Raw genomic sequence first — 16,002 nt, 5'->3', positions numbered from 1 at the left:
AGTAGCTCCATCGTAAAAGTAGGGTGACAGACGACCGCTTCCGGTTCTCATGCCAGCTTAATTCACCACATGCGGCATTAACGGAAATTCACTTCCTTTCCCCTTTTACCGTTCGCTAGGCTTGACCACATGAATCTCGAGCGTCAATGACGAACCTTCAGTAGCTGATGACACCTCGTGGGTGAGGCGAGTGTCCGGATACATGACGGTAGAAGCCCTCGAGCACGACACGCTCATATAAATATGCCAGGTGGAGAGCGAGATCCTGAAACTTTCTGCTAGCGGGTAATAACGTGCATGACATTTTTTGAGGCGGAAAACCAAGATGACGCCGTATACTACCCTGAAAAGGTCTCAATTAACAGACGAGCATTTCGTCTAATTTCAAACTATCGCACAAGCGGAACTGCGCGTATAGTCAATCTGATTAAGCTGATTTCCGCTTTGATCCTCGCTGCACATACAGACATATATAGAGCTATTCACATTCGCCTTTTTCGACGCAGCTGGCACAGCACACAGGGCCGTGCCAGCAGCATATTTACTGGCGGATTTCATACAGGCATCTACTGAGCAAGCGCAGCACAGTCCAACACGCGCTCTATCAAGCCGTAAACATGAAAACGACTATAGAAGCCGACAGTCCGCCCCGAAAGTACACCGCGCTATGAGCTTTTCGGAAACACTTGAAGGGCGGAGTAGTAACGTCGCAACGATTCTATATTCTATTTCATTCCTGCGGTACCCGTAGAGCCGGCAGACAGGTGGCAGCTATAACGGGGGCACGGTGTCACTTGAACCAAAAGCGAAAGGCGAAAATAATACTAACTGAATAGAACAGAACAGAATAGTTACGTTCTTCAGGAGCAAGCAGCGCGAATTCACGAAGACTGGTTACCTCGAGCATTCAGCGCTTAGACGCGCGCTCACCGAAATAACTGCGCTCCGGCCTTTCAACACTTTCGCGCAATACCAGCTAATATAACGACCACTTCCAAGAACCACAAACAACATCGCCGGGCTACACGAGCCTTCGCGCCAACTGTGTGCAACAACAGAAGGACGCGCGGAAGCAACGGCACACAGGGAGCGGGCACACAAAGGCACCACTGTGTGTACTAAAAGGCCCGGCAACAACAAAGCGCTCGCGTTTTTTGAAAAGCGCCCGCCCAACCAACCAACCACCAGCATCGCCGCACCACAGACAAAGGGGGCGGCAAAGCGCGCAAAACGATGCGCTCGCGAGCGGCACCCACAAGGGCAGAACTAAACACAAAGATGTACCGTACACAGAACGAAAAACATCGAGTCGCTCTTCGTCACGAACTAAGCGCTAAACGACTGCCCCCACCGGCTGCAGATAATGCAGCAGGTGCAGAAACCATGAAGCGTTTATACATATACCGGAGCAGGGCATTCGCCTTACGTCAACGACGCTCCCGTTTTCCCGTCGTCAAAGCAAACATAATGAAGCACGATCGAGTTTCTCGCCGTGTTTTTCTTTACATCTGCTACCACACTGCGGGAGCGTCATTAGCGAGCGCTATGCGTGACTTACGCAATGGAAACCAACGCCGCTCGTTGTACGCGCGCAAACGCGGCACCCCTTCTCCCCCCATACACGGGCGCAGGAACGGCTCGGAGCGCTGAGATGTGTATCAGTATGAGGACACCGTCGGAAGCAGCAGCATAGTAGCGGTGTGTAATAGCTGTAACCACGCAGTAACGAGGCTTTTGTAACGACCAGTGCATTCCATTTCACGCGACGCGCGCCTGTCTCGCGACGCTGTTCGAATGGACGGGCGTCACGGCGTTTGCGCGCAGCTTGGGGCGAAATGGACGCCACCGGTCGAACTTGCGTACCCACCAGAGAAACTGCCAGCCCGGCATTCTTTCTGCCACGATGCCAATTAACTTAGTCACCGCAGGGAATGGATACGTGAGCGAGCGCTCTAGTTTCGCAGAAGTACAGGTGAACATTGTTACAAAGAAGTTAAGGGCGCCCGACGATTACTTCGTTGTTGTCGTAGCTTCGTTACAGCCCGCGCTGCCAAGCGGAATCGTCATTGCTTCGTTATATCCATTATTTCGTTATAAACCTTTCGTTATAACGAAGTTCGGCTTATATCCCACTTCTCGCGCACAGAAGCCGCGAGGCCGGCTGACGGAGATCAAGCAGGTACCTCTCTGCGTCGCTTAATTGTGATAACATTTACCAATAAACATTAAGTGATTAATTAACAGTTTTGCGAGGAAAAACTGCATAGTGCGATACGTGGAAAGCTCCGGATTAATTTCTGGCACATGAGGCTCTTTAACGCGTAGAGGAATTTCAGCACACAAGACGGTTATGCATCTCGCCTTCACCAAAACGCGGCCGTGGAACTATAGAGATGCGAACTCACGACCTTATGCTTAGTAAAATATCATCCTATTCTGAAACGATTGGGCCGTTATTCGGTTCAAAAAATTAAAAACCGTCTACAAGACGGCGTTGCCGTAGGGCTGGTTGGTTCGTGCTATAAATTTAAGCGGCGCAAAGGACACAAACACAGGGGGTGGATAGAAAGAGCGCCCGCTGTATTTCCTGTGTTCGTGTCCTTCGCGCCGTTAAAATTTTACACAAGACGGCACTGGACGCAGGAAACTCCTCGGGACAGCAGCAAAACAAAAACATATAAACGTCATTAAGCTGCATCGGGCAACGTTCAGCTGCACAAGTAACCGCAATGCAAAGGACACACACACACACACACACTGCGAGCATTCAACCACTGACCCCTCCGTTAAGTAAATAAAAGTGAGAGGCACAATTTTTTTCCTTGTGTATAATTGTATTGCTCTGGAAGAATCACAGCCGTAAGCGAATTATTATTTTGCGCATTTTGTGCAAACTGAATGTTCTTTTCCACATATATTTACCTACATATCTAACGAGTGCGCGCACGCGCGAACGCACAGGCAACCATGACAGCGCCGGTTACGAAGGTCACTCGGAGCGCAGAAGGGTGATGGGACGGGAGGAATACACCCGCTTAAAAAAAAAATCTTTCTCGGAACGCATCCCCCTAGATTCTTACAAAGTAAATTATAAAGAAAAGAATATCAAGAACAGTACCCGGTATTCCTGGGCATTTCGCAACGCCTACGTACAAGCTTCCTCCCACGTCACTGCGTTTACGAACTAAGGCCTGAGCGGACACCATAAAACCCCCGCGTTCTGGGGAGATCAGACAGGCGGGCCGAAATTAAAAGAAAAAAAAAACTGATAAGGTCAGACGATCGCAAACGCACGCGCAACAAAAACACACCAACAACGCCACTGGGAACCAACAGCGGCGCCTTGCAACACACGTCCGCGTCAAAGCGCACACAAGCTCTCAAGGGAGGCTGTGTACATACATCATATATAGAAGGCACGATCGCTCGCCCGCAATCGTGCGCGGGCCTCTGGGCTGACATGACACGCGATCACACGAGCAGCGCACCGCGAAGAGGTGAGCGGACACGACGACTCTTCCTGCAACCCACATGACCACATACAGACAAACACAAGCAAAGACAGTTCACTGAGTCATTGATGGCGGCAAACAACCCCGTGAGCGAGCGAACAACCCAACAAAAACGACAGCACCGGGACCTGCTGATCCTCCGGGAAAGAGGGGGGGGGGGGGGGGTCGAGAAAGAAGCGCGCCATAAAAGAAATGAATAAATGCGAGTGCGCTCTCCTCGTAAACTGGCTTTTCAACTCTTCGCCCGGAACAACGCGCGGCGCGGCGGTTCCTTTTGAAGGCGCTCAACCGTAATCGCCCATCACTATGGCGCCGTTGGGGCACTCCGCCGCTTCTCCAAAGGCCGCGAGCGCGCCCCAGCGACCCGGTCCACGACGACGTTCGGTCGGTCGGTCTCTCCAACCGTGGTCTCTCACCTACCTCGGCGCCCCCACCGTTGTCCAGATGCGAGCAACGTTCCGCGAGCGTACACACACCGGAAGGAAGAACCATCGGGCAATCATCGGGAGCTCCGTTGCGAACTATGACGGCTAAACGACAAGGCACGAAAAACAAAAATAGCATGACGAGCTTTCGTTAACAGGTGCACATCGATATCACTCCGGAGGCCTGTATCTTTGTATTCTTCCGCTTTTAAGCCCGTCAATGTTCCATACCTGCCTAAAGCGGTGCGGGAGCAATGCACTAGCTGCAAACACAGAAGATGCACGACTAGTTCTGCGCGCACGTTTCTTCTTCGCTCACGTTCGCCGCCATACTAGCCTATACGGCACCGGCCAGCACCATCATCCAGCGAAGCGCACGTACGCTCTTCCAGCGCTGTTCAAAAAAGTAAACCAAACAATTTGATCGGACGCATTAAAAGAGTAAGAAACAAAAAAGATCGAAGCCAGTTTCGAGGCGCCCTGACCATCTTCTCCTCTCCTATCTCCCCTCAGCATCTTCCCAGAGCAGAGCCGCGGCGCCTTTCCGCTCGCGGCGCTGCTTCGCCTTTGCTCCACCAGCGGGGCTGGTAGCAGCAGCATCAGCAGCGAACGGTGGCGGCCGGCTGGGTCAAACTGTCAAGGAAGGTCGACTCGCCCTCCCCTCGATCCAATAGGCGACAACGCGCACACGTCCACACGGCGCGCAGATCACAGCACCGTTTTTCCGCAACCAAGTAGGCAACAGCACGGGTGGACGACGGTCCTCTGTCGCACAAACCCAAGCAAGCAAGCAAGCCGTCGCGCAAGAAAAACAAACACGAAGAAAGAAAGAAAGAAAGAAAGAAAGAAAGAAAGAAAGAAAGAAAGAAAGAAAGAAAGAAAGAAAGAAAGAAAGAAAGAAAGAAAGAAAGAAAGAAAGGAAAAAGAAAGACGTTCACAAGGGCAGGCAAGCCAGGAGAGGGGTTGCTCAACGATGAACGCGGCACGTATACGAGACTGCGCCGAGTCTGGCTGGCTGGCTCGGTGCGTCGAATCGGGAGCAATCGGCTAATAAAGGAGCCAGCCGAGAACTCGCCACACGAGCGGTGTACACTCGGCCGCCACGGTCCAATTTGAAGAAAAAAGAAATGAATGAAGAAAGAACCGCTTCGCTCGGCCGAGCAGCAGCACCACGACGTAATGTTGTTGTTCGGCCGTCTTCGCGTATCGCACCGACCGAACGTGTATTTTTTTTTTACCCGGCCTGTGGGAAATGGGAGACGAGGACATGCACATAGGCCTGCACAGGCGCGCTCTTCGTGAGTTGGTAGTTGGCTCTGCGGAGCGGTGTATAGTATAGCAGCACCAGCAGTAGTGTATAGTAGTAGCAGTAGTAATAGTGTTGGGGCAGCAGGCCGCACATAACCGCAAGGTAGAGCGAAACCGTGCTCGCGCAATTTCGCCGATGGTCCGGCCGCACACAGCGTTGGCAGCCCGGGCAACAACAAGTTCGAAAGGAAATACACGCAGCAACCGACGTTAGCGGCGAGTCTACTGCCAACGAAGAATTCACGCCGCTCTCAGTTAGTGCCCCCCAGGGTGCTACTTTATGGTCTCGCCGCAGCGGAATCATATACGGCGCTGGAGCTCCGCAGCCGCAAAAAAATAATAAAGACAGAAGAGAAGGTAATAGTGAGAGAAAATGACTGCCGTTACGATGCCCAGAGGGGCACGCAACTCCTGCTTCACGCGATGGCTTTTTTTCAAGCACTGACCGGACGTGGGATGAAGAAGTAAACATAAATATTCCGGAAGCGACGGTAGTTCAGGTGTTTTTAAGCGGTCGCTGTCGACGAAGAAACCGCGCAGTTAGCCACACGCTCCCGTTTCCGGCAGTTAACTAAAGGCTACCGCCGCCACTGTTTTTGTTGAACGGTTGGACCGCCCGGATATTTTTAAAAGGCAGCGGCGCGCCCTTACAATTCAACTCGAGCTGAAAGAAGCGGGCCACGAAGGGAGGCGGTGGCAGCTGGCTCTCTCGTGTCTGCGCTTTTTCCGCAAACGCGCACGAGGTTGTAGGTTCGATTCCCGACTGTGCCTCGGCTGCATTTTCCCGGACACCGGGGAACGGACAAGAAACAAGGACGTACAGTAACTTAAACTGGGGTGCACGTTTAACTATACCAAAAAAGCTGAAAATGGGTCCACAGCTCTCGACTTAGAAGCCCATCGACATTCTTCGTCTCATTCCAGCAGGTCCAACTTCCCGCTGCGACGGCAATTTGCTAAACAATAAAAAAAAAAGACTGTCCAGGATACAGAAACAAAGCAGCAGCTTAAGCTCACATATTTCGTTCAGCCTTCTTTCAAAAAGATACTGCGTTAGAGTTCCTTACATCTAAACGCGCAATTTCCAAACCTTACTATAAGATGTCCTTCCAAAAGCAGCAGGTGATCGAAATTATGGTGGTGCCCCCTACTCGGCATCATTCACAGCTAATAATATTCTTCGGACACGTAAAACAACCTGCGAGTCAATAAAACAATCAACTAAACAATCGATCGATCAAGAGAAGGCGCGTGTTGAAGGCCCGACGAACCTGCGTGCCACTGCTTGGCGTCGACTAGATGGTAAATTTCCTTTCACTGAGCCTACCGCTTCGAGAACAGGAGTTTTAAACTTATGATACCGTATGCGGGGCTTAACATTCCATATCGACTCGGGCTATAAGGGACGCCGTCGTGGAGGGCTCCGGATTAAATTACACCACCAGAGATTCCTTAATGCGCACAGACATCGAACAGCACACGAGCGCTTCTTAAGTTTCACAGAAACGCGGCCGTCGTGGCTAGGACTGAATCCGGGTCCTCCGGCTCAGTAACCGAGTGCCCTAAACACTGAGCCACTGCGGCGGGCAGGAGAAAGTAGGTCTGAACTAGCCCTCTGCTTTAGCACAGAGAAGCTTTAGATTCTTATGGGCCAATAAATCCGACGCAACAAACATCTACACTACTCCTCCTGACACCTGTCATGAAGGCACAAGTCCAAACGTGATAGCCGGGATAGCTCCATAGATGTAGAGCTCGGGAGATTCGAAAACACGCAGTGACGGCAGTCATTAAACCACATGACATAATCTAGACGGGTTGCATTCCATTGCTGTTTTCGCTACAAACCAAATAAAAAATGAGACATGTGGGGGCGCGACCCGGTAGCCATCCTCCCGTGCTGACCGCAACAAGGCCACGCAGACAAAACTGCACTTTCATACGCGGCTCCACAGGACGCGCCAGAGCAAAAGAAAAAAAAAAGAGAGAAAGCGGAAAAATAACGTCACACCGTGCAGCCGTAACCGACACGACTTTCATTTCGACGAATTCCCGTGCCTGCAGTGACGCTCGCCTGACAATGCCGCCGAAGCCAGGGCGCGTATGCACTTCCTCGTTCGCGGCCGCCCCTCCCCTTTGTGCGCGACCACAGCTGACGACGGGGCAGTGCGGGGCACACGCCGAGGCCGAGCAGATGCATGCCATCCAGCTTCTTTTTTGTTGTTGTTGTCGGTTTGGACTCGGTGCTCCGCTGCAAACGGATGACGGCGCGGTTCACAAACGCCCATTCGGACAGGCGGCAGCCCCGTGTCCGGCTGACGCGCTCATCCAACGATAAAAAAAAAAAAAAGAATTTGGCTCGTCTCAGTGCTGCTACTTCGTCACGAATGTGCAGGCAGGCCATTCGCTTTGTTTGATACGGCCCGTTCCGGGCAGCGTAGTACGGCCCTTGCAGGGCCCGAATCATTTGATTTGATTTATTGGGGTGTAACGTCCCAAAGCGACTCAGGCTATGAGGGACGCCGTAGTGGAGGGCTCCGGAAATTTCGACCACCTGGGGTTCTTTAACGTGCACTGACGTCGCACAGCACACGGGCCTCCAGAATTTCGCCTCCATCGAAATTCAGCCGCCGCGGCCGGGATCGAACCCGCGTCTTCCCGGCCAGCTGCTGAGCGCCGTAACCACTGAGCCACTGCGGCAGGTGGTAGTGCCCGAATCACTCTAGACCCCTGCCCCGATGGGTGAGGGGGTATGGAGACCTGGCAATCGATCACAAACCACGCACTTCACGACCCAGCCAAAAAGCAGCTGGGGTGTCCCCCCCCCCCCCCCCCCCCTTTTTTTTTTATGAAGGCCGAAATTTCCCAGGCCGGACACCACCGTACGCAGGGGCAGTGAGGACCGCCTCCACTTGCCCGTTTCGCCACTAAAATGTCGCAGGTCAAGGCCGCTTTCGCCCAGGAACACCCGCGAATAATCAAACAAGGCGTTCCACCAACAACAGCGTCAGACTGCATTCCGGCCACGGCCGCTCGGCCCGAGAACTTTCGCTCGCAACAGGAGGTGCATACATGCGTCCAATAAAATATAGAGATACAACAAAGTTTATTTGCATGTTTATTCCGGTTTCAGCAAACACAGTTTCGCCGAGGAACCGAAGCAAAAGGTGGCATGTATACAAGTCATCTGACCGTGCCTTCGGTACCCCTGGGACCTAACCTTGCGAGCCTGCGAAGCTCGATAGCGTAATAGCTTGAGGCTACAAACGCTCATCTGAGATGCCCACACGTTAGCATACTGTCTCCGCTAAATCTGACAAGGGGGCACGCGTCACTGAAACAGAACAGCAAAGAACATAGGTGCGCTTGAGGTGGGCCGGAAAGCGCCCTATACAGGCTCCCCTGTCACAAATCACAATGTTTCAAACACTCCCGTTAACACTGACTGAATGAGCCGCACGTTATCGCACAGTGTCGGCCACATCTGGCGGCACTCCTTCGCGGTGAAGGCGCGAATATGAGATCACAGCCGCCGGCGCGACAGTCTATAGATACGCACGGGCAAGGGCTGCTAACTTCAAACGCGGCAGCTGTTTTGTTATAAACTACTTCGTTTGTAGTTTCGCTTTAGTCTGACTCGCTAGATCGTTAGTAACGAATTAGTTCGTAGTCTTGCCCAAGTTCGTAACTAGCGAACTAGCTAACTGCGTGCGGACTATCAGTGCTAGCCATCACTGCACCTAACTGACAAGCTAGTTCGGCTCTGTATGGACTATAATACATGCAGCGCCCAGCCTATAGTGCTGTGCTCAAGTATTATTCGGCCTGTACACAACTACGCGCCGGTGAGTATACGCAAACTCTTCAGAACCGCGCTGCAGGACGGCAGAGATATGCAAAATTCGCCGATAGGGGTAGCGTCATCGGCCCCCTGTATACTGTGAATTCAGGCAGCGAATCGCCGACTCAGCTTGCGATATGCTGAAATATGCGAGAGTCGATTAATGCGCACACGGTTCTGTTAAGTTAAGACGGTTCGTTCCATACAGGGCTGACCCACCGAGGGACTCGTGTCATTGCATAATTCGCAACCACTCTCGGTAGGAGCGCGAACAAGACCTGAGGAGCCTGAATATGATGACGTCATTATTATCGCGCACAACCTTTACATTATACCTTCGTCCTTGCTTCAAAGGAATACAGATAACTGCCAAACGAAAGAAGCCTTGGCGCGAGCAGCAGAATGGCAAAATAAATTACAGGGTTAACGTCTCCAGAAAGCATTAAAAACAAGCAGCCCGCGGAGTTTTCAAGAGGAAGTTTCTCGAATGGTAATAGTAGGAGAGAACTTCGCAGAAAAAAAAAAGAGAGACAGTGAGACCTAACTCAATTGTTTACGAGGTCAATGTCCAAGAAAGAACGTAGCGAGCAATCCTGCAGTCAGGGCATGCATCTAATATGCGACCCCCCCCCCCCCCCTCTTTCCCCTGCAAGGGTGACTTTAATGGATTTCGTCTGCAGCCTTAACGGCGCGAGAGGGTACTGTACTGTACGGATCCCAAAGTGCCTCGGTCATCCGAAAGGAAGACATTTCAGCAAGTGGGCGGAATATTTGGCCACAATACTTCATATCCTAGAGGCGTGCGCGTGAAACCATCAGCGCGACGGCGCATTTTTAAGCTTGAGCAGCGCGATCTCCACCATTCTGCGACAGAATTTTCGAGGAAGCCGCATTCGCATCCATTCCCAACACATGAAGACACCGAAGAATTGTGGGGTGCCGGTTAACACTCCGTGAAGTGTGAAGCTGCCTTACATATATCCCCTCATTCCGAACTATGTATGTGATATTCAATAAAGGAAGCGCAATCAGCTATTCTCCGACCTCGACCTGCCACTACTGACCTCAGGTTGCAGGTTCGAACGCCAGCTGCGGCCGCTGCATTCCGATGAAATTAAAAAAAAAAAAAGAGTTCCTGCACTGAAACTTCGGTGCGCTTCGATGAGCCCTCACGTAGTTGAAACTAACTTGGAGCCCTCCTGTACGGCGCACCCCACTGTGTTGTGATCTCGCCTTAAGAACCTATTATAAATCAATCAATCATGAAAATATCACTGCGCACTAACACCCAAAAAAAGGTATATGAACGGATAATCCAGGAAATAAAGGAGGCGAATATTATCCGCCACTGGCCGAGCCTGGAGTCGAACTTCCGACTTCAGTACTGCGAAACTTGGGCTCTACTGTCGGTTGAACATGGGCTCTTACTGCCAGGATTTTTACGCAGGCAGACGAGCATGAGGACTGCAAAGATGCTGATGCAGAAAGTTCCCGCTTGTATCGAGAGATCCTGGCGGAAATAGCGACGACGATAACGACGGAAAAGCAATGAATGGGAAATACGACACTTCGTGCTTAGTTAGGTTTGGTTTATGGGGCTTTAGCGTCCCGAAGCGATATGAGAGACACCGTAGTGAAGGGCTCTAGAAATTTCGACCACCTGGGATTTTTTACCGTCCACTGACATCGCACAGTACACGGGCCTCTGGAATTTCGCCTTCATCGAAATTGGACCGCCGCGGCCGGGACCGAATCCGCGTCTTTTGGATGGTGGTGGTGAAAACATTTATTCGAAAGGGACAAGAGGTGTTTGGATCAGCCCGTAAGGGACGGATCCTTACAAACACTAGGTGCAGGTCCCTAGTATGGGACCCCAGCGGCGGTGGCCGCCACGGGGGCGCGCCCAACTATAGGCTTGTTGGGGCTGTAAGTCGTGGCAGCCGAGCAGGGTCGCCTCCCAGCCCTTGGGTCAGCAGACGAGCACCATTGTCAAGTTATGAAATCTGCAAGTACAGAGTCGGTTAAAAGTTCACAGGCCACAGCGTCTTCTTCCGAGCAGTAAAGTCAGGCCGTTACGACACCCGCGACGCTCAAAATACCTATAGAGTGTAAAAGCAGCATCGTTCAAACCTTTTACAACCTTGATAGCTTTATGGGGATGTGAAGTATACAAGGATATACCGAGGAAAAGCAGACCCCTAGCTGTGACCTGGAACTTTTGTGACCAACCCTGTACGTTTTTTTTTTTTTTTTAAATTACTGTTCACGCAAGACTACACCCCCGCCACAGTGACGTCAAAACCGAACCCGAATGAATTAGCTAAGTTCCATACAGATCGCAATTTGACACCATTCAGAGCGCGTGGCGGTAAAAATACACGCCACCCAACGCATCGCGGCTACTGGTTAGTCTGCACAACCCTCCAGCGCGGTTTCGATCAGCTTTCTTCCCACTGAAGAAGAGACAAGATATATTTTTAGGGCTATGGGCGCGGGCCTAGTTTCGCCAGCGCATGCAGCAGCAGCGTTTCCGCCTTGTGCCAATTCCCAGGGGGGTTAACATGGACGAGGATGTTGCCGTAGCCACGGGCAGAGCTGGCTGGCAGCCTTAAGAAGGCAACTGCGCCACCCGGAAGGGGCGGGTCCCACATCCTCCTCCTAAGTGCAGGCGTATAAGCCTATAGGTGCATAAGTCTACAGATGTATAAGTGCTGATGTATAAACGTTAGTAGTGCTCCCTCACATAGGGCAGGTTATGTCGGAGTTGGCAAGTTTTTTCACGCTCACGCTGATTGCAATGAAAGCGGTTGATGAGATCAATCAAGTTCGAACATCAAGCGGGTGCGCAACGAAACGTTTGTCGTAACGAGCTAAATATCTTAATGATACGAAAACGACAACAGCAAGCAGACGTACTTCAGTCATCGCGGCATTTCACAACAGATAAATTACGCAATGCGAAATGGGATACCATCGGGGAGGGGGGGGGGGGGGGGCGGTAATTGCTCTGAAACGAGCTCCTAAGGCAGTGGCTATATGGTCATGACGATGGCGGAAAGCGATCTCGAGTGACTTTCTTTCTTTTCTTCACAAAAGCTGCACGGCGATTACGAAACGCAGCTACGTAATGGCCGCGGCTTCGCACTATCCTTCAACGGATGCTAGCGAGGTAACTTTCCGTTCACTGGATGCTTGATCCCACGGTTCAAAGGCACGGATTCGCTCTTTTTGCTACATTGCCGGCAGCAACTGCTGCATTCGGACACCGTAAAAGGAGAGCCAGAAACTGTAGTATATTAAAGGCCGTGCGTCATTACCATTATTTACCAACGCCTGACTACTCTGAATACTTAAGAACGCTAGGAACTGCCAAAGTCCTGCTGTAATCGGACGCCAACAATTATCCGGCAACAGAAGTTTGCAGATAAAAATTCTGCCGTTCTCACTTCTGCATGCAGAAATGAACCGTTCGACATAAGACAAAATTGAAACAAAAAACTAGGGTTACAAGATCTATGCATGCGCAGTCAGTCAGCAGAGTCGCATTATACAGGATGGTCGCCGACACTGTTGTCAAGGGTCCCCTAACCAGTACACGTTCAGCGCGCGTTACTGCTTTGTACGCCATTCTGTTGCCGCGCAGGCGACGTCATAAATAGTCAATAGAACAGCTAAAAAAATGGAAAGTTATAACCACAGTTTCACACAATCATTCAGGCAACCTCCGTAATCAATGTCCAAGCATACCTTATTGAAGCGGAAAATATACCGCTCACAGCCATGTCTGCAAGCCGAGGCTGACCCGTAGTAATATAACAGGGAGTTTTAGAACACGGACACCCTATCGACTAGAGAGATAGGGGAATAGCAGGGCGCTAGAGCGCATGCGCATTGGCGGCCCGTTATCCCCCTTATTCTAATGCTCCCTATAGTGACACTTGTAACGCTTTGCGCCAATGACATCAATACGAAACAACGCTCCCGCCGACAACTAGATGGCAAGCCACCGGTATCGGGACTCGAACTCGCAACTTTGTCGCAGCGAGGTCCGCAATACGAGCAACTCATTATCATCTTTAACCTAACCCCAGCATAACAGTGGCCCTGGCACGCTCGCCGGTCGAGCCGACACGCCAGGGCTGTCGGGAGAGGGCGACGATTGGCGCCCCCCCCGGTGCAAGCGCGCTTCTCAATCGGTCAAAATTTAGGTTAATCAATGCCCTTCTCTCATCGATCGGCTTTCCAGTGCAGCGTAGCCCGAGGCCGGAGAAAGAGGGGGTGGGGATCACGCTCGCAAACGCGACATTTCTCTCTTTCCTATTTTTTTTTTTTTTTTATCCTCATTCCTTCACGCGTGCCTCTTTCCCGCTGGTATAAAGTCGGCCTGTCCGGCACAGAGCGCTTGCCACAGAAAGCGGCAGCAGATCGAAGGCTTTCCCGCTCAGGGGTTGCGCCGGCGACCTATAATCCGGCAGGCCTCATTAGACTCATTTCGGGCCGAAGCCGCCGAGAGATATCGAGCGTGCACCACGAACGTGCACGACGCCCGACCGCCGCGCTGGAATGCGAGGGCGCGTTCGGGCGGTCTGTCGGAGCACGCCACGCACTAAATATACGACCCGCGCACGGTGAGAACCGCGTGCCCGGAATCACCTGTCGAAGGAGAGCGCTTTTTTACTTGACGAAGGACGCCGGAGAAGGTCGTTGTTCCCATTCGTTACCGAAAAGGAGCGCTGGTTTCCCATTTTACCACTCGTACTTACTTGCTTGGTTAAGTTTTCAACCTCCCTCATTCTGTAACCACACTAATTCTTGCTCGATTGAAATGAAATTGGCTTTTTGGGGGAAAGGAAATGACGCAGTAACTGTCTCACTGATCTCGGTGGACACCCGAACTACCCGAACTGCACCGCAGTGGAAGTTGGTTTAGGTTTGGTTTATTGGGTTTAACGTCCCAAAGCGACTCAGGCTATGAGTGACGCCGTAGTGGAGGGCTCCGGAAATTTCAACCACCTGGGGTTCTTTAACGTGCACTGACATCGCACAGTACACGGGCCTCTGGAATTTCGCCTTCACTGAAATGCGACCGTCGCAGCCGGGATAGAACCCGTGTCTTTCGGGTCAGCAGCCGAGCGCCATAACCACCGAGCCACCGCAGCGGCTTGCGCCGTAATAGAAGGGATAAATGAGGGAGCGAAAGAAGAAAGAGGCGCCGGGTTGTTTGTGGTCTGCGAGTAGATTAAATTATCTTATTAGTGCGTTTTTCACTTCTTTAATAAGTTTAACACAACTGCTAGGCTGTAGTGGAGGTCTCCGAAACAATTTCGACCACCTGGGTATCTTTAACGTACTACAATGACATCGCACAGCACACGGAAGCCTTTTGCATTTCGCCTTCATCAAAAAACAGCCGCCGCGGTCGGGTTGTTTGTTTCGCGGTTTTCATTTTCTAGCCACTCCAGCATCTTCAGCATTCAGAATCCACACTCGCAGTCTCTTGCAATGGATGAATGCAAGATTTATTCATAGATGGCGGGCCCGTGACGACTGGACTGGAAAGGGTTTGGGACGGTCAGATTTTGTTCCTTTGTGCATTAGAATCAGGAGAGGCAATATCAGCGGGAAAATATGCGCGCCCCAGAAGACAGCGAGCGACAACGAACAGTAAGTAAGCGAGCGATATGGCTAGACAAGAATGAGGAGGCATCGGACACAATAGCCCTGCGGAAGTCATTCCAGCCGTGTCACCGCCGGCAACCAGCAACACAATCGGCGATCAGTAAACCGCATACGTCTGTTTCGCAGCGTATTGCGTGGATGACAATGAGATATCATATAAACTTCGTGCGCCGCCGCATAACATGGCGACTAGGTCAATTGCAACACACACGGTAGCTGGACCAACACCATGGGAACCTAGTGTCACGGGCGGCGGAACCGACATTCGTGCCAAGCAAGCCAGACATGGGCTTGCTTCTCAATAGTACCTAGAGAGAAAGCTGGCGCCACCGTCTATGAGAGTTTCTAAGAGCACTTTTATGACGATGTTCCTTATTTGGCTTGGCTACTTTTGGGTTGAAAACGCGACTTCTGCCTCGAAATCGGCTGCTGCGCCGCGGGGCTTTCGTCTACGAGCAGATGAAATTATTTTAGCAGCGCACTTTTCACTTCTTAAGTTTTTGAAAGCACAATACTTTCACGAACTTTCACAGCATTTCTTTGAAGTTGCCGCGAGAAGAATCGTACTGTTACGGCTGAATCCATATTTCATGCCCAACAATAGCCAAGCCAAATGGCAAACCTCACCTTCCCGGCATTCCTGCGCCTGCTACGCCAAATGAACACCAGCCGATAAATGAGGTCGCTAAAGTAGCCCGATTTCACTACAGCAGTGTGCCACTGAAGTTCACTGATTAACCGTGGTGTACGTGGTATAAAGTATCGAGTTGGCATTTGTCTGCGTCGTTCTGTCCGTCCTTCGTGTTCGCTTTGCGTTATTTTTCATTACGAACGTAGACCAATTCGACCAACTTTAGGTATTGCTCATTGGTATGAAGTAGCTCCACCAAAGATACGTCGGCGAGTACGACGCGTGAAAAAGAGCGGCTAGCGCTGAGCGCTTCATTTCTACAGAACACAAATGACGTACAGCGAATACGCCTTCGGTTCCCGGCGTAATCGCAGAGGCAGCGGCCCGAGCACACATACTCCCTGCCCCGTCCGCGTGTGCAAACGGGTTCGGAACGATAAGCGGCCACTTGTACTGCAGAAACAAGCTACAGCGCACCGTGTGACGATTTCAGACTCCAATACGAGCGCTGCGTGAGGCGAGCCAGCAGTGGCGCCGCGGGAAATCCGGTCACTGACACTTCGCACGCGACCCTGCAGCCAACGGCGCTGCATTTCACACGCCGCA

The 16,002-nt window shown here is 51.6% G+C and overlaps 1 protein-coding gene across 1 annotated transcript in view; it reads right to left on the bottom strand.

Moving 5' to 3' along the window:
- Ziz (dedicator of cytokinesis protein Ziz) overlaps positions 1–16,002 on the bottom strand; it is a 168,183-nt gene that overhangs the window by 151,174 nt on the left and 1,007 nt on the right. The window lies entirely within an intron of this gene.

This window comes from Amblyomma mixtum, chromosome 5 (genome assembly GCF_055824585.1).
Source record: "Amblyomma mixtum isolate Tamu chromosome 5, ASM5582458v1, whole genome shotgun sequence".
In the NCBI taxonomy this organism is placed as follows: Eukaryota; Metazoa; Arthropoda; class Arachnida; order Ixodida; family Ixodidae; genus Amblyomma; species Amblyomma mixtum.
This window is presented reverse-complemented; position numbering and strand designations above follow the sequence as displayed.